The 20,057-nt window shown below is 39.5% G+C and overlaps 1 protein-coding gene across 1 annotated transcript in view; it reads left to right on the plus strand.

The window, feature by feature from the left end:
* Positions 1–1,842: 1,842 nt before the first annotated feature.
* Positions 1,843–20,057, plus strand: part of LOC134212443 (uncharacterized) — a 437,347-nt gene continuing 419,132 nt past the window's right edge. Inside the window, exon 1 of the mRNA XM_062690312.1 lies at positions 1,843–3,328. The gene's annotated coding sequence lies outside the window, so the exon portion shown is untranslated. The remainder of the gene's footprint in view (positions 3,329–20,057) is intronic.

Here is a 20,057-nt window from a genome sequence, read left to right on the forward strand (position 1 = left end):
CTACTTTCATCTTATTTCTTCCTCTTTTCGACTTCAAACGTTCTATTTTCTACTCGCTTCTTCCTCCCGTCTTCATTCTTCTCTTCCCATTCTTCCATCTTTTTATTCCTTTTTCCTCAGTTCCTTCGTCTTTCTTATTTCTTCTTTCTAATTTCCTCCTCTACTTTTTTCTCATTTTATTCTTCTTCTCCCTTCTTCTATTTTCCTTTTTCCTTCTTCTATCCTCTTTTTCCTTTTTCCATCTTTCTCTTTCCACTTTACTTCTCCTTTCTTTTTTCCTTTCTAATTTTTTCTTCTTTTTTCTTCTTCGTTTTTTCTTTCTTCCTTTATCTCACTTTGTACTTCCTTGCTAATTATTCTTGCTTCCTACTTCCTTCTTACTATTTTCTTTTTCATCGATTTCTCCTTCCTTCTTATTTTTATTATTTCCCTTCTTCCTTGTTTTTCCATACTTCTTCCTCCTCCCTTGTTCACCCTTTTTTCATTATCAATTGATCACCTTTTTTTTTCTCCTCATACTTTCTTTCTTTTTAATCATTTATCTTTTTTTTCCTTCTCGGTTCTTGTTCTATTTATAATATGCCTTATGCTTCGTTTCTTCATCAGTGTTATTCATTTTTTATTTATTTTTTCTTCATTTTTTTTAACTTCTTGTATCTTATTTAATCTTTTTTCCTCCTATCAACTTTCCTTGCACTACTTTCCACTTCTATTACTCTACATTCTTCATTTTTCTTTTTTTCCTTCTTCTGTTTTTCCTTCGTTCTTACTTTTTTCCTTCCTATTTCTTTCTTCTTCATCCTTTTTTTCTCTTTATTTCCTGCTTCCGCCTTCTTCTTCATTTCTTTTTCTTCATTTTTCTTCCCTCCTTATCTCTTCTTCTTTCTTTTTATTTTTATCTTATTGTTAATGTCTTATCGTTTCTTTTTCCCTTTCCTTAATCCTTCTTCCGTCTTCTTTTTTTCTTCGTTCTTTTTCCTCTTTCTTCTACTTTCTTTTCTCTTCATTCTTTGTCTTCTTTCCCTTTTTTGTCTTCTTTGTCTTCTTCATCTTCTATGTCTTCTTTGTCTTCTTTGTCTTCTTTGTCTTCTTTGTCTTCTTTGTCTTCTTTGTCTTCTTTTTCTTCTTTGTCTTCTTTGTCTTCTTTGTCCTCTTTGTCTTCTTTGTCTTCTTTGTCTTATTTGTCTTCTTTGTCTTCTTTGTCTTCTTTGTCTTCTTTGTCTTCTTTGTCTTCTTTGTCTTCTTTGTCTTCTTTGTCTTCTTTGTCTTCTTTGTCTTCTTTGTCTTCTTTGTCTTCTTTGTCTTCTTTGTCTTCTTTGTCTTCTTTGTCTTTTTTGTCTTCTTTATCTTCTTTGTCTTCTTTGCCTTCTTTTTCTTCTTTGTCTTCTTTGTCTTTTTTGTCTTCTTTGTCTTTTTTGTCTTCTTTGTCTTCTTTGTATTCTTCAAATGTTTACCTATTCGAAATATTGTAGAATAAATTATTTACACAAATCGATTATTTGATGACTGATAGCTTTTAATGTCATAATATTTGAACGATTAACTTTATTTCCCGGGTAAATGGAAGATCTACTGTTTCAATATATGACGTCATCAAAGTATTGAATAGGCGCCAATCTGTATCGCAAACTGCGCTAATATAGACCATAAACAAAAACATGCTGAGAAAACAACCCGCTCTGATCGAAACCATTCTCTCTGAGCACATACCAAAGCATTCTCTCCTATTTGCCATTTTCGCTCCCCATCCGTAGAGTAGAGTCCGGCAGCAGTCAGCAGCCCGCCAAAGAGTGCAGCAACAGCGTGTTCGCCACTTACCACTTACCTCACGCTGCTGAACTGAAGCTCAGCTCTGCCGTATACTGCATTGGTTGGGGAATCCTGGCCGCCGACCGAAACGGCGGTACGATCCAAACATCATTCTCGCTGGAGACTCTGTCGTTGACGGATCGCGGTTAGTTTGGCACGTCGAGTTTCTCGGTTCGGAGCTTATTTCCGACTCACAATCACACACATTCTGTGCTCGGTGAAATCCTGTTCTGATTGTTCTGCTGCGCGTGTTTTCTCATCCTCATCTGCGGCATCCTTCCACCACCGGATGGTGGCGGCGTTAGCGTTTGGGGCTTGAACGTGGATGGGATTGTGTTGGGGCTGGTGGCTTCCTCGTTCAATCGGAGTGTGTGAAGAGTGTTCTTGTGGGGGTGGTTGAATATTCGTTCTCGATTAGAAGAGCAAAACAAACGGGTGTCCCCATATTATTGTCAGCTGCTTCCTGTTTTATGCTTTTCGGAGGATTGTGGAAAGTTGTTGTCAGACGACACCGGAGATAATTCGACCCAAGTGAGTTTGATCGGATTCGACCGAGCGTGAAGTGCTCACCCCCTTCTATCCAATAAAAGGAAAATTCATGTCCGGATTTATGGGATTTGGTGGAAACGAACAAGGAGCAGCTGCTGGAGAAGATTGTGACATCCTGTTAGCTGGTAAGCTGATTTCCGTTTGAAGCTGAATTCCACGTTGTTCTTGTCGTTATCGTCGTCGTCCGTCGTTGCTTTTGGAGACGGGTCGCAAAAAAGCCAACATCAAACTGTTGAGAAAAAATAAAACAGCGGAATTGTATTTTCCAGCGACAGGAAAGAATTTAGTGTGTTCTGTTCTTGTACGTGTGATAGGTGAAAGATACATGTGAAGCGCGGGGCAGAATTAATGCGAAAAAATAAATTTATGCTTCTAGAGTGGAGATTTATTCGCTGTCAACTTAATCGTCGGTTTCCAGCGCCTGTAGTGTTGGGTGGGTGAAGAAAACGTGAGCTTGTAAAATAATTTCAAAAATAATTCTCAGCGAGCTGGGAAGTCGTGCTTTTCAAATTAACGATTTCTATGGAAATTATTTTAATGAAGTGAAATTTGACCCGTGTGTATTTACCAGTTTGATAATCAAACTAAAGTAATCAAATAGTGAAACGATTCCCAGTCTATCAACTGAGCAACAGTGCAAAATTTTACGAGAAAAGTTCATGTTCGAGTAAGCCATCAAACAAAGTCGTATAAAAGTTTTCAAAAGTCAGTGCTAACCAGTGCATAACTGAGGCAGCAGTGGAACGTACATAATCATTACAAGATTTATGTGAGTTTTTGGTGGGATTTAATTGGTGCAAGTATCTTCGTTGCACATTCCACTTGGAAATAAGGAAATCCGAAGCTCGTTGTTGGATGTTGGTGATTTCGAACCGGCAAAAAGTAAAGCTTACCGAAAAGCCCTTACCGAAAACATCGAATTAGTTAACCTCCTGACCGTTCCCGGAAAGCCGACAAGTGAAGTCTGAAGGTCTGTATGCAATAAAATGTTTTACACAATTTTACTTTGTTGAGTTTGCAATAGAAACGTTCGAAAGTTCATGTTTTTATCGTTCAAATAAATGTTTGGCATATCAGATATTCATATGTGACCAAATTTAGTTGCATATGTGTAATATGCGTGTATCCCGGATATTTTTATTCTAAGCTCATTTTCCTCGTATATAAACATTTGTGTTGTCGTAGTTGATGATGCATAATAACTTTTCAAACTCACAACAAAAATCTCAATATTGAGTTAAAATTCTATCGCTTTTTTACGGGGATTTTAAGAATTACTCGATTTATAACAAGATATTGGGATTAGCGCGGTACGTATGATGTCATTGATGTTTTCAACTGTAATTGTTTAAGCGTTTAAGTAAATAGTGTCAAGCTGCTAGCTCAGCAGTTACACATGAACTCAAAGTAGGAACTAAGAAAAACGTTGAAAACACCGAAAACAGTGGAGTCGAACAGTATTTGACCCATCTGTAAAAAAGGTCCTCTCGTGCGATTGGTTTAAGATCGTGTTAAGTGAAGAAGGATACTCCATTCGGCGACGTACGATCATATAGGAGGAGCTGTACCATCATGTATTAAGGTGGTTAAGCTTATGCCAACGAAAACCAATCGCATTAACCACTTCGAGGCTGCCATCCAATTTCTATAATTCTGGGACCTTACAATAACGTTAGGGCTCACACAAGAAGGGGGTCTATCATTTCTTTACGCTCCAGAAGCCTTAAAAAATCCCTTAAGTAATTCGAGTAGTGCCCCTCCGAAGTTTAAATCCCAATCAAGCAAATAGAGTCCCAGGCAGAGCCATGAACTGAATAACAAAACATGATGTTGACTTGATTGATATATAAGATTAAAGAACTGGCAACAAAATCCTAAATTTGCACTGAAACATCATTTTAATATCAATATACGCTATTGTATCGCTATGAATACCTTTCGAGAAATGGCCTATACCAACTCTCAAAGGCGCGCCCCTCAATCAGTTTCGGCTTCAACAAAATGTTGTATAACACTGATTTTGACCATGCATCAGTACTGTAGTTCAAATAAATTTTTGCTTCTTCTTATGAGCTCCGAATTTGTTTTTGTACAGAGATCCGATTTCATTGGGTTTGGCATTTCGGAATCTCACCTTCGCACAGAGCCAATTGATTAGGAGGGTTCAGAAGATTCACAAAATTCGCAATAGCTTTTTTCCTATTTAATCATCGCTCTGGAGCTAGAAGATTCATGTCGTCTGATTCGAAACCAGTCTAAGATTGGGTTACGTATTTATAATTTACTTCCAAAGGGTGCAAAAGGTGGGTTATCTAAAAACAAATTATACAAAATATGTATTAACAAGAATCGTAAGAACTAGAGCACAGTGTGATAGTACAAATAACAAAACATGATATCTTTATGATATTTCAGTGCAGAATATTGATATTATCGCTTGCTAATTTATCTCTTATATCAGCGGTTCTCAACCTGGGGTACATGTACCCCTGGGGGTACCTTCGACAAAAATGTACCTCGGACAAAAATGCGTAATGGCGGATGTATTACAATTCCAATAAACACTTATTGATCAAGTTTTGATAATTATGTAATTTTTTATACCACTTTGCATTGTACATGATATGCATGGCGATTAGTAAATGAAAACCTATTAGGGGGATCCCCCAGCGCCGGACGCCTCCCAATACCAATACCTAATCATCAATGATCATATTTTGTGTAAATGGTATACAATTAAACATAATCCGGATAACTAGAGAGTTTTTCGTTAAATGGCTTATGTGTCCAGCACTGTGGGATCTTCTTCTATTCCTGCCACTACAAACATAATTTAAGAGGCGTATTTTCGGTGTTGATTATAGATTTTTAATTTAAGAGGCATGACGACTTTTTCCAAAAAGCTAAATAGCACCCGATGGCATATGAGCAAATAAAACCACCTTCCTTTTGCCTGTGGAGATATATCAGCTTCCACACTGATATTCTTCCCTTCCCCTTCATACGGGAGTTTGGCAGAAGGAAGGTAGTGCGATATGTGCCATCACAAATATTGCCCTCCGCTCGCTTTCAAATCGACTTCTATAAAAACATTCTTCATGCCTGCCGTATCCTAACAGAACTATCAATTCTATGCTGTCGCCTCTAATTCTATCATGAACATGTACGTCTAAGTTTGGAAGATGATATTAGCAAGGAAGCCTCTTTCAATTGATCCGGTAGCCTCCTTTCAAGTGGCTTGGAAGTCTCCTTCCAAGAGGCTCGGAAGCCTCCTTTCGAGAGGCTCGAAAGACTTTTTCAAGAGGTTCGGAAGCCTTCTTTCAAGAGGCTCGTAAGCCTCCTTCCAAGGGGCTTGGAAGTCTCTTTTCAAGAGGCTTGGAAACCTCTTTTCAAGAAGCTTGACAGCTTCTTTTTAAGAGGCTTGGAAGACTTCTTTCAAGAGGCTCGGAAGCCTCCTTTCATGAGGTTCGGAAATCTCCTTTCAAGAGACTTAGGAGTTTCCTTTTGGAAGTCTCCTTTCAAGAGGCTTGGAAGCCTCTTTCCAAGAGGCTCGGAAGCCTCTTTTCAAGAGGTTTGCAAGCTTTTTTTAAGAAGCTCGGGAACCTTTTTCAAGATGCTTGGAAGCCTCCTTTCAAGGGGCTTGAAAGCCTCCTTTCAAAAGCTTCAAATCCTCCTTCCAAGAAGCTTGAAAGCCTCTTTTCAAAAGGCGCGAAAGCTTCCTTTCAAGAGGCTCAGAAGCCTCCTTTCCAGAGGCTCGGAAACCTTTTTCAAGAAGCTTGAAGCCTCCCTTCAAGAGGCTTGGAAGTCTTCAGTCAAGAGGCTTGGAAGTCTTCTTCAAGAGGCTTGGAAGTCTTCTTCAAGAGGCTTGGAAGCTTCCTTTCAAGAGGCTCAGAAGCCTACTTGCAAGAGGCTTGGAAACCTTTTTCAAGAAGCTTGAAAGCTTCCCTTCAAGAGGCTTGGAAGACTTCAGTCAAGAGGCTTGGAAGTCTTCTTCAAGAGGCTTGGAAGCCTCCTTTCCAGAGGCTTGGAAACCTTTTTCAAGAAGCTCGGAAGCCTCATTTCATGAGGTTCGGAAGCCCCTTTTCAAGAGACTCGGAAGCCTCCTTTCTAGAGTCTTAGATCAAGAGTCAGAAGTCTCCTATCAAGAGACAAGACAAGTCTCCATTCAAGAGAAGCCTTCTTTTAAGAGGATCAGAAGTCTTGTCCTCAGTCCTTGTAGAACGCTCAGAAGTCGCCTTCCAAGAGCCTTGGAAACCTACTTTCGAAAGACTCGGATGCCTCCCTTCAAGAGTCTCGGAAGTATCCTTTCAACAGCCTCCGAAGTCTATTTTCAAGAGGCTCAGGGGCCTCCTTTTAAGATCCTTAATTTCCAAATTTTAATTGGAAAGCTTCACGGAACAGCGAAAATTTGGGTGGGGGGTACCTCAATGAATGCAAAAGCTCGAATGGGTACCTCTCCAGAAAAAGGTTGAGAACCGCTGTCTTATATCAATCATGTCTATACCTCATTTTGCTATCAAATCAAGATATGTTATTCTTGAGCCATTTGAACTGCCTAGAAATAGACAGACTTATGAAAATTGTGTCTGTCATTCATACGTAGTCGATAGGAAAAACTAATCGAAATAAATTTCAAAGTGGTTTTTGTAAACAACTTTGTTTATGTCGATTCCAGAATAAGAGCCATATAAATTTATTTTGATCCTTTACAGTCAAACCTCCATGAGTCGATATTAAAGTGACAATCAACTCATAGAAATATCGAGATGTGGAATATAAATTTCTCAGAAAACTCTATAAAGTTATCATCATAGTAGCCCAGGGATTTTTTTCAACCCGTTTCGGCCCGGGTTACGATTTCAAATTGTAAAATCCACCGTTCTTTTGTTTTTCGACCGATTTGCATGAAATTTGGAGGTAAGATGCATTAAACCCTATATTTTTGTGTAGATGTATTGATTTGGTGATTGGGTTCTTGGGTACAGTTTTATCAAGGGGGTCCCTGGGTCAAATGGGGTCAAAAATAGGTCAACTTCCTTTTAATCGTAGATAACTAGTAATAAATGCTCTCAATAATGATGCAATCGTTTTTATTCATCATTTTGCAATAGTGGGAATAGAAACTACACCTCTGGACCTCAAAAATCCGGTTACAGATGTTCCGAGAGCCTGGTTCCCCCAGGGAAGTGGTCACTTTTTGAGTTGTTCTGAATCCCAGCTTTCAACACTAAAAGGTGCTTGGTGGCCTTGTGTCACTGCTTCTGCCTCATAAGCAGGAGATTAAGGGTTTGATCCCTGGCCCTTTCCCATTTCCTATTAGATAATTTCGTTAATCATATTACTCAATCTCTTTGCAAATCAAATTCTCATTGCTAGCAAGTATGATTCTAAATATAGAATTGTTATAAAAAGCTGCCTGTTACTTAGTAGCAGTAAATAAAATGTAAAAATAGATTGGTATTCATTTGTACCCGCATACGAATGCTATATACGGTCGCTATGCTCGTGCAGGCCTCATACAAGTAAGAATGTGTGAGGTTGATGTGCGGGTAGCGATGGTGTGGTGGACGTGTGCGTGGTATTAGAATCCAATAGCATTCAAATTCTAATTGTAAAAAATGAATCCCATTAGAATTCACTTTAATACTTTCTCATTACCCTAGTACTTCTAATTCTGATTCATATATTCCTATCCCATAGATCGCATCACTTACCAAAGTGAATCCAGATAATATATCCCTTCATACTAACACAATATCCTATCCTAAGACTATCGTGGAGATGCAGAGGTATACTCGGTCTCTAGTAGCAACGAGAGTTGAACTAATAATCCTTCCTTCCCTTGATGACCGTAAGGACGTGGCCGGCGCCGTTATTGACTTAGTAAAATGCATTGAATTTCCGAAATTTGCACATTGAGAATGATAGCTAACCCCAAGCTCCATTCAATTGGTTCCCTGTGCAATTTCGCAAGTTCTAGTCAATCACGGAGTAGCAACTACGAATTGTACGGTTATCCTGCTCATGCTCATGCTCATGCTCATGTTCTGAATCCCAGCTTTCAACACATCAAACTTCATGATTATGCAACACAAATATAAAAGAAAACATTTGCAGAGCATCTGTGCACATTAGCCACTTCCGGAGGTTCCCTGGGAACCTGAAGCCCTCAGGGAAGTGGTCACTTTTTGATTGATTCCTAAACCCAGCTTGCGACACATCGAACTTCTTGATTTTGCAACGCAAATACAATAGGAGACATTTGCAGAACTTCTGAGCGCATTGGCCACTTCCGGAGGTTCTCTGGGAACCTGATGCCCCAAGGGAAGTGGTCACTTTTTGATTGATTCTGAAATCCAGCTTGTGACACATCGAACTTCATGATTTTTCAACGCAAATACAATAGGAGACATTTAAAGAACTTCTGAGCACATTCGCCACTTCCGAAGGTTCCCTGGGAACCTGATGCCCCCAGGGAAGTGGTCACTTTTGTGCGGTTCTGAAACCCAGCTTGCGACACATCAAACTTCATGATTTTGCAACATAAATACAATAGAAGACATTTGCTCAGCATCTGGGCACATTGTCCACTTCCGGAGGTTCCCTGAGAACATGATGTCCCAAGGAAAGTTTCCACTTTTTGAGTCGATTTGAAACCCAGCTTGTGACACATCAAACTTCATCTCTTTTCATCACAAATAGACATTTATAGACATTAGAGCCATTTACAGAGCATCTGGGCACATTGGCCACTTCCGGAGGTTCCCTGGGAAGCTGTAGCTCTCAGGGAAGTGGTCGCTTTTTGAATGTTTCTGAAACCCAGTTCACAACACATCAAATTTTCTGATTTTGCAATACAAATACAATAGAAGACATTGACAGAGTATCTGGACACAATGACCTATTGCGGAGGTTTCCTGTTAAAATACTGCCTTTCACAACCTTGGGTGGTTATGAAACCCAGCTTGCGACACATCCAACTTGATGATTTTGTAACATCAATAAGTTGAAGGCATTTGCACATTTGCAGAGCATCTGGGGACATTGGGGTCATTCGCTGAAAACCTCGCCAAACAAAACACCCCCCCCCCCACAAAGTCCTGAAATCCTGCTTGCTATATATCATACATTATTTTGCAACACGAATACAATAGACAACATAAGCAGAACAGCAAGACCAATTGAATACTTCTTGAGCTTCGCGAGATGCCTATGTTGCCAAAAAAGTGATTACTTTGTTATGGTACTCCAGCTTGCGACATATCAAGCTCCTCATGAAACTTGGTGTCTTCAGCACAGCGCAGCCAGAAAATTGGTAATTTAGGGGGGGGTCAGTTACCTTCCACAATTACTTGTTTTGTTACCTTGCTTCCTCTCGGACCGCAAGATAAACTGTCTACTTCATGGATTCTACCATTAGAACTTTCCATTTTTCTATTCTATTTGTGTCTTTGCCTAAACTTCTCCGGTACTACCAATATGCTTTACTTCGGAAAAGTCGGCCTGTTGTGCTGTTCAGCACCACTCCTTTATACTATCGCCGGTGTACCCAGCCTTCATCTTGAAGTGACTGGTGTCTCGGCGACTTTAGCAGCTCATTCTTCACAATCTACTTGGTCTCGGTCCCCGGCGAAAAAGGTTCTTCCGATACTGATGCCAACCAGCCGTGTGTCAAGATCAGTCCAGCGATTCCGGGGGAGCAGGGCGTCCGGTTCACTGGTGCCCTGACGACCCGTAACTGGTTGTATTTCATCGCGAACTACTCGGTCTAGTCCCCGGCGGCGAATGTAGCCTACGCCGACGGAGAGTTTCCCGACGAAGGAAGTTCTCCCGATACCGATGCTCTTTGGTCGTTACGCCATTTCTTCTGCAACTCGTATAAAATCCGTTTAGCTACCCTGTCGACTGCATTCCACGTGCTTTCCTCTCGGCACATTTTTTTCTATCACGTTTTCTTAGTTTAAACCGTGTATTTCCCTTCGAACTGCCTAAAACCTGGGGCATTCAAAGATCACGTGCTTCACCGTCTCCTCGATGTTCTCACACTCCGAGCAAAATGGCGAAGCAGCATGCCCAAAAGGATGTATATACTTCCTGAAGCAGCCGTGGCCTGACCAGAACTGTGTCAGATGAAAGTTTACTTCACCATGCTTCCTGTTCATCTACGTTGACAGGTTCAGGTTTAGAATGAGTCGGTGGCTCCACCTTCCATTGTCCGTACTGTCCCATTCATGCTGCCACCTCTCCATTGAACGGATTCTCTCCATCTTTCTCACGTTTCTCGTGTCTTTCCGATGATAGCACTCAATATCTTCCGCTAGGCTGATGCAGATAGGGACAATCCCTGCATCTTCGACAGTCCGCGCTCGCCCTCCGTACATTTCGCAAGCCTATTCAGGATAATCCTCTCCAGGGGCTTCCCGAGTGTGTCCAACAGAAATATAGGTCTGTACGAAGCCGGATTACCCGGAGGCTTTCCTGGTTTCGGCAGCAACACCAGCTTTTGAATCTTCCACATTTCTGGGAAGTTGCTTTCGTCCAGGCACTTTTGCAGCGCTGTTCTGAACATATGCCACGAGCGCAGCTTTCAGCGTCACGTTCGGTATTCCATCCGGACCCCGGGGGCTTTCTTCGCCTGCAGGCGCTTCGCCGCTTCTGCAAGCTCCTCATTGGACACTTGTTGGTACTCAGCGTTTGTTTCTTCTTCTTCACCGTACGGTATTGATGGTCACGTGGTCGGGTCGTGTTGCGGGAAAAGATCCTCTACGATCTTCTTCAACTTAATCCGACACGTTTCGGCCGGCGTCGACGGACCCTTCATCTTCGCCATCACGACTCTATAAGCATCCCCTCATGGGTTGGCGTCTGCTTCTCGACACAACTCCTTGTAACAGTCTGACTTGCTAGATTTGATGGCCTTTTTTAAAGCGGTCTTAGCAACCCGAAACGCCGCCTTGCGCTCCTCTTTCTCTGGTTCCGTCCTCGCTCTCTGTGCCCGCCTCTTGGCCCTAAGACAAGCAGCACGAAGCGTACTGAGTCCCTCGTTCCACCAGTAAGCTGGACGCCGATTGCTCCTCGGCTCCAGTTTACGCGGCATTGCTGCATCACTAGCCGTTACCATTCTTCTCGTTAGCTCGACTGCATTTACGATCTCGGTACCACTGTCCGATCGAAGTGCCTCGAAGAAGAGGTCTTTATTTCAGGCTTTCGTCTTCCCCTGCCTCTCGCAGGTCATCCTTCTCCGCGTTTCACCATTGTTTCGTTGGCCGATACGGTAACGTATCGCCTGATGGTTGCTATGGGTGTATTCTTCACTTACTTTCCAGTCCAGGTTTGTCGTCAGTGAAGGGCAACAGAACGTGATGTCAATTATAGACTCCCTCCCGTCTCTCCGAAATGTGCTCACGGAGCCTTCATTGCACAATCGTACGTCTAGCTTCGCTAGAGCTTCCTGCAGGACATGTCCTCTTGTGTTGGTCACTCTACTGTCCCACTCCACAGCCCAGGCATCACCTGCTATGACTACGGGCCTTCGTCCAATCAGCTTGTCGGTTAACTGATCCATTATATGGTTGAACCGTTCCACGGTCCATCGTGGAGGTGCATAGCAGCTGCATACAAAGATGCCGTTGATTTCGGCAATCACGAAGCCTTCACATAAACTCTCCACCACTTCTTGAATTGGGAATTTGCCCATAACTTGTATCGCAGCCATTCCCGAACTATCTGTCAACCAGTTGCCGTTATCAGGAGGAACTCGATTCGGCTCTGCAATTATCGCGACATCGCACATCTTTTCTATTGTTGACTGCCACAACAGTTGATGTGCGGTTTCACAGTGATTCAGATTAATCTGGATTATCTCCACTACTGTTGACCTGCGATCGCCCTCTTGTAGGCAGGGCATTTGTAGCCACACGTCTGATGGTTATTTCCATCCTTTGGAGTGCAAAGCATGCCCTTGGGTCTTTCCAACACATGTTGTATCTGTCCGGACCTTTACAAGCCCCTGCCCGGTGTCCGAAGCCCAAACATTTGAAGCATCTCTCCGCTTGTTTATTCACTGGCGGGGCGGCTTTCAATAAGCATTTAGACCATCCAACAGTCAGTTTGCGTACCGCTAGAGCCTTGTTAGCAGCGGTAACTGGCAGACAAATTATCGCTGTTTGTGTTCCTACAAATGTTTTCCTAATTCGGATTGCCATTTGAACCTCGCCCAGGTTGCACTGTGACTTCAGAGCATCCTTGAGCTCCTCTACCGACGTGATCTCGTCTAGATCCCTGCACATATTCACCATATCTGGGGTCAGGGATTTAACTTCCGCCTCTGCGCCCAGCGATTTTGCAATGCGCTCCTGCATAGTCGAGCAATCAACCACAGGGTCCTTCTTTAACTCGAACAGCATCTCTCCAGTTTGTGTGCGCCTGGTCCTTACTACATTCTCGCCCAAGTCCCTCAGCTCCGGGTCTTCTCTAACCTTCTTGAGGAGCGCTGCATACGTCCTTGCGTCATTCGCCTTGACGAGTACGGCTTCCCCCTTTGGTGGCTTCTGACGAGGCGGATGCTTTTCTTTCTTGTTCTGCTCCATTTTTCTTGCCTCTTTCCGTTTCTGCTGTCTATTTCTTTTGTCCTTCTGGCCAACTACAGTACTCCATCCTGCTCCCTGTGAAGTAACGTCTGTCACTACGACGGCGGCAGCATCCTCCGGCGTTTGCTTCTTTAGACCATCTGGTCTCCCGTCTCCCGGCGATGTTCTGGCCTTTTTGGGAGTAATGGACATTGATGTACTCTCCACCCCAGCCAACTTTTCTTTCCTCTGCTTCCTAGGATATAACGGAGCAGTTGTGCCGATATGTTCCTGTTCCGGCGGAGCTAAGGCAACAGGAGCCTTAGTCAGCGCTAATGCGGGCTCCGCTGTATCGAACCTCAGCACTGATGTATCGAATTCATTCACTGCCGATACCAGCGCCTTTCGGATCTTGAGAATCATGTCCTTAATCTTCTCATGGACGTTGTTCCTCCCATCCACAAAATTGTGGAGGTCCTTCACCTCCTGCTGGTCCTGTTGCTCATGCTTATGCTGCTGTTGTAGCACTGCTGCTGGTGGCGGTGATCTCACCAACCCACTACTGGCGAACGGATTCGCCGCTCCTGCGTCTGCTTCTGTGTGATTTGTTGAATTACTTATTCCATAGGGTCCCCCTCCGTTATCTCCACCCATCGTACGTAGTCGCAAATAATCCATGAATTGTCTTTGTAAGCAGTGAGGTCCAGGGGTTGAGGGTTGACACGGATGCACTCATATGGCCGTGTTCAGAGCCGATCGCGCAATCTGTAAAATCTTAACCGAGTCTAGTGCTCGCCAAGAACTTGGTGGACGAATATTGAACATATTCGGAGGACTGCTAGTTTTTTACCGGGACGGAGGCGGGCGTACTGTTGGCCCACTCGCCATTTCAAGCCGGTGTCGCCCTTCCTTACTCAGGGAGTAGAACAGCACGACCGTCAGCCCAAAATCGTCGTTTCCAATCCAGATTCTGTCCGTTATCGTAAGCCGTGACCATAATTGGGACCTTACTGGTATCGATCCTAATGTGCCGGTTGGCACTCCCGTTGATAGGCTGAAGTGCTTTGGAAGCGGCACGAGTCGCAAGTACAGAGCTCCTTATAGACCTGTGTTTTTTTTTTAGAGATTCAACAGAGCCTACTGTCGAACCTCCGCCACGTCCCCTAGGCAGATTCCGCTTGGGCTGGCTGGAAATCAGTGAACTGGTACAAGGGCCCGGTCTTAAGGGCCCGCGTTTTAGTTTTTAATTTTTAATTTTTAATTTTTAATTTTTAATTTTTAATTTTCAATTTTTAATTTTTAATTTTTAACTTTTAATTTTTAATTTTTAATTTTTAATTTTTAATTTTTAATTTTTAATTTTTAATTTTTAATTTTTAATTTATAATTTTCAATTTTCAATTTTCAATTTTCAATTTTCAATTTTTAATTTTTAATTTTTAATTTTTAATTTTTAATTTTTAATTTTTAATTTTTAATTTTTAATTTTTAATTTTTAATTTTTAATTTTTAATTTTTAATTTTTAATTTCAATTTTTAATTTTTAATTTTTAATTTTTAATTTTAAACTTTTAATTTTTAATTTTTAATTTTTAATTTTTAATTTTTAATTTTTAACTTTTAACTTTTAATTTTTAATTTTTAATTTTTTAATTTTTAATTTTTAATTTTTAATTTTTAATTTTTAATTTTTAATTTTTAATTTTTAATTTTTATTATTTTCAATTTTTAATTTTTAATTTTTAATTTTTAATTTTTAATTTTTAATTTTTAATTTTTAATTTTTAATTTTTAATTTTTAATTTTTAATTTTTAATTTTTAATTTTTAATTTTTAATTTTTAATTTTGAATTTTTAATTTTGAATTTTTAATTTTGAATTTTAATTTTTTAACTTTTAATTTTTAATTATCAATTTTGAATTTTTAATTTATGAATTTTAATTTTTAATTTGATTTTAAACTTTTAATTTTTGTTTTTAATTTTTTATTTCAAATTTTTAATTTTTAATTTTTATTATTTTTTATTTTTTATTTTTTATTTTTTATTTTTTATTTTTTATTTTTTATTTTTTATTTTTTATTTTTTATTTTTTATTTTTTATTTTTGATTTTTTTTACTTTTTAAATTTTTTATTTTTTATTTTTCATTTTTATTTTTCATTTTTAATTTTTAATTTTTAATTTTTATTTTTAATTTTTAATTTTTAATTTTTAATTTTTAATTTTTAATTTTTAATTTTTAATTTTTAATTTTTAATTTTTAATTTTTAATTTTTAATTTTTAATTTTTAATTTTTAATTTTTAATTTTTAATTTTTAATTTTTAATTTTTAATTTTTAATTTTTAATTTTTAATTTTTAATTTTAATTTTTAATTTTTAATTTTTAATTTTTAATTTTTAATTTTTAATTTTTAATTTTTAATTTTTAATTTTTAATTTTAATTTTTAATTTTTAATTTTTATTTTTAATTTTTAATTTTTAATTTTTAATTTTTAATTTTTAATTTTGAATTTTGAATTTTGAATTTTGAATTTTGAATTTTTAATTTTTAATTCTTAATTTTTAATCTCTAATCTTAAATTTTTTATTTTTACTTTCTAATTTTAATTTTTAATTTTAATTTTTAATTTTTAATTTTATTTTTAATTTTTAACTTTTAATTTTTAATTTTTAATTTTTAATTTTCAATTTTTAATTTTTAATTTATAAATTTTAATTTTTAATTTAATTTTAAACTTTTAATTTTTAGTTTCAATTTTTTATTTCAAATTTTTAATTTTTATTTTTAATTTTTTATTTTTAATTTTTAATTTTTAATTTTTAATTTTTAATTTTTTATTTTTTATTTTTTATTTTTGATTTTTACTTTTTAAATTTTAATTTTTTTTTATTTTTTATTTTTTTATTTTTAGTTTTTAATTTTTAATTTTTAATTTTTAATTTTTAATTTTTAATTTTTAATTTTCATTTTTTTAATTTTAATAACAAGCTAGTTAATGAGCAAAAACATCTTTGCTTGTGGTTTTTCTCAAAATCTTTGGTACCCAAACTGAAAAATATCACAAGTAACATATTTGGTTTTATGACGGTGTTCAAAACCATAATGTGCTCTTCGTGTCCACCATTGGATGAGTATGTATCTCGTGTGGCAAGTACAATGGATATACTATGCGGGAGGAGTCGAGAATGTGTTCAACCTGAAAACATCCTACACCGGATGGAGAATCGATCTCGCCATCTCCGGATTGGCAATCCTACGCCTTTGCTCGCAAATATACAAAAATATACATTTATGAAAACCGTGTCTCGAAATTGTTTAGCAATGAAACAAATATAAAACAACAGAACAATGTTAGATCCAGCAAGAACCGAGGGTTGTACAAATGTTATTGTATAAGAACTTGAATGTCGAACATTTGAACATCCCTCTTCAGACGTGGATTGAATTCAATCAACGATACTCTTATAATTGTACTTGACAGACATAAAGTATCATAGTTCTATCCCTCTCAAGAAGATGCCCAAAGAGCACACTGCTGGAGGAGGATGCTACTACACGTACTCTAACTCAATCCACTTGTCTCCAGTGCATTCTCATACATCACCGTCAGAGATGAATGAACAGACTCCCAAGAGTGCGTTTATGCTGATGAGTTTTAATTAAGAACGTGCGGAATATGATGTCCAGCTATGCGGTCGCTATGGCCTCGTCATCATTGTGGTTCTTTTTTCTTCCACACGCACACCCGTCCATCCATACGCGCCTTGTTCATAACCCATATGCTAATGAAGCATCGCCGCCCGGTCGCAGTCATCTTCATCGTTGGCCGCCATCAACGACGACGGCGACAGGCAGCGCTTCCATGGTATGCATCATGTAACCATCAACTTGGTTCTCATCCGCACGTCCATCAGCGCCGTCTCTTCGCTGGCATGGCATCGCCAACTGGCCATCTAACTGGATGGGATGGTGCGCGAAGATATTGTATTCATATGACCGCATCACACGGCCCTGAAGCTGCGGCAGCCAGCGGGGGTCGACTGTATGGCGAGCAACCGCACTTCTTGGTGGATGTCGTTGGCGATCCCCATCGGACCCAATAACAGTCCCGCGGAGAGAAGTTTCGCCTCGCATGACATCCATTCGTTGCGGTCATGCAAAGATACAAGTGGCGGTCGCAGCTAACCAACTTGGAACCACGGTTCGTGATGCTGCATCAACATCAAGCGAGGGCATTTATTCATGGGCATTATGCTGCCAGCGAACCAGATGCAATTGAACTTCGCTTATTCAGGGTTCTTTCTGCACGCCGTGCATTCATCGGGCTCACCAGGTACGGTTAATGCTCAGTTGGAATTGATAGGTGGATATGGCAGAAATTATAAAGGACGGCCCTACGGGGGTTGGACCCGACTGTTGACGAAGGACTGCAGGCTTCAGTGTGGATACCGGCGAGATTCTCATATTGAAATAGAATACTCGCGTAAGTATCAGACACAGAACCTAATAGAGTCACTTAATCAGCACTTGATCTTAGTTTATATATATCTTGTCAATTTTTGAATTTATTTTAACAGACCCCTTCTATATACGTTGTATATAAAAGGTGAATTCGCAGTCCTACGCCAAGTTAGTCGTTGCAGACCGCATTTCCCGTTGCTTCGGAAAATGTACCGCGGTTGAATTGACTCTGAATCAATTTATGATTGCTTGGTGCAGCACAGCTATGGGAATTAAATTATATTCCATACCGGGTTAAAAATAGCGTTATTGAGTCATTAGCACCCATTTCCTACATTGAGTCACACGGCACTAACCACCCGATTGGTCACCATGGTGCAATATCGCACGGCTCTGCAATCTTTATATCGAAGCATTTTTGATTAGTTTCTCTTCGATACAAAGTGACTGGCTGCACATTGTTCTATTCTTTTAGCAAAAATGTATTCAATCGCAAATCTGACTCACGTTTCTTGAGCACCCCTCGAGCACTCATGTAATGCCATTAATTGGAGTTAATTGTTAAAAACGATACAATCGCCCAACGTTTATTACCGGCCATCGCATCGTCGTCGGGACGGGTTCGGCCAATAGCTGTTTCCTACCATCTTCAGTAAGTCTCGAATGAATCTCGTAGACGGAACCACACACTTGCCCCGGCAGCAGGCAGAGTTCAACCCGAATGTCAATGGCAGTACCTCGGAATCGCCAGTAGGACGACCGAGCTGAAGTTAATAAGCGCGCCCCGAAAGGTTAAATCAATCACGATTTTCGATCTGACCACGACGACGATGAGAGCACAGTCTTCAATTACACTCTTTAGCGGTGTTGGAAAATATGAAAACAAAACTGTAATGGAGGAGAAAAAAAATGATGCACCCACAAAGTGGCTCAAAGTCACGAATTAGCGAAAACAAAAACACTTTACACAATAACCATCATCGATGGGGCAGACGAGCGAGCAGATGAGGCTTATGATCATTCAATTAGCGACGTGAACCTGGAGTAGAGCCAAAGCTTCTTAACTGATTTACGGCATCGTGAAGCATCACTTTGAGGTTTTCGTTGCACTCATTGCTAAGCGATCGTAATGTTTGCACTGTGTTGTGATTTTTTGTTGTTGTTTTGATCCATTTTGTGGATGATGCTGTTTTGCTTGTTTTTGCTAGTGAACAATCGACAGATATCGTACATGGATAAGCATAGAATTATAGTCGAATGAGCATTGCCGTGACCGTTGGAAATTGGACCAATTGTGTTTTCCTTTGAATTGATTTGTTGAAAAGCCTTCAGTTGGTCGGTGGAGAAATAATTCGATCTCAAGTTGCTTTATATTTTAACACTTTTAAGCACGGAGAAGCAGACATGATTTTCAACGAAATATGGCTGGTTTAAAGGTCTATTCGAGTACACATTCTCTTTTTGATTGCAATGAATGGTTTCTTTCGTTTAAAACCTCTGCTGTACTCGTACGGATTCAACGTCAGAAAACGCGACAGAAGTCATGTCTACAGTAGCTCAAGTTCCCAAGTGTAAAATTTGATGAGCAACCCGAGCAGAAGCCATGAACAGAATAACAAAACATGATATAGATTTGATTGATATAAGAGATAAAAGAACAGGCAACAATATCAAAAATTTGTACCGAAATATCATTTGAATATCAAGATATGCTATCGCTAAGATCAACCATTGGTTTGCATGATATTGATCACTTCTTACAAATAGCATAACTTGATCTCCTCATGATATTTTAGTGCAGAATTTTCAATTTTTCTAATTTTCTAATCAAGATTTGATATTAATTAGATATTTTCGTCTACCCGGGAAGCCGTTTTCGGGGTTTCCACTGGAATTTTATATTTCATTCTTTGTACCACTCAGTAGAGGTAAGTTGTAAATCTGGTAGAAATCCTGTCCCGCCCTCACAGAGTCGGCGGACTTGACTGCGTATATGCCAGCCACTCATGGATAGTTTTACAATTGAAATATCCAACTCGGTATGATCCCTCGTCGTAGGAAAAAAGGTCGGATCCTGCGAGTGTTGGCCAGTGCTACGTTCTACTCAGTTGCGAAAGTTCAATGGGTATGGAGCAACAAACTGGAACCAAACTATCCAGAAGAACATCATTGAATGAGTTGACAAACCACAACAGACTGGCCTTTTACAGAATATACCAGGGGAGAAAGCAGCAACAACTGGCGATATTCGCCTCCTCGACGATTTATCACGACGTTTGTGTTGAGCAAGAATGAATTCAGAGTTGCTTCGAGCAATTCGAACAGCTTCTTCAACTTTCAATGCCAGACCATCAACATCTTGGCAAGAGCTGCCAAGGGTGTGACGCATTACCCGCGTCAATTCCGAAGTCCCATCACTACTGCCGTAGATTGAAGGGAACATCCAACAAAGCCTTAGAGGTGATAGTGGCGATATGTTCGTTAAAGTTCACTTTGTTGTCAATGACAACTCCAAGATCCTTGATGGAACTTACACGCAGTAATGCTTGTGAAGTTGTATAGTTCTGCAACAATGGGGAACGAGATCGGGTAAACGATATAATCCTACTTTTCCCGGCATTTATATTCATGCCATTAATTTGGCACCATTCTTGCAGCACATCAA

This window comes from Armigeres subalbatus, chromosome 2 (assembly GCF_024139115.2).
Source record: "Armigeres subalbatus isolate Guangzhou_Male chromosome 2, GZ_Asu_2, whole genome shotgun sequence".
Taxonomy (NCBI): Eukaryota; Metazoa; Arthropoda; class Insecta; order Diptera; family Culicidae; genus Armigeres; species Armigeres subalbatus.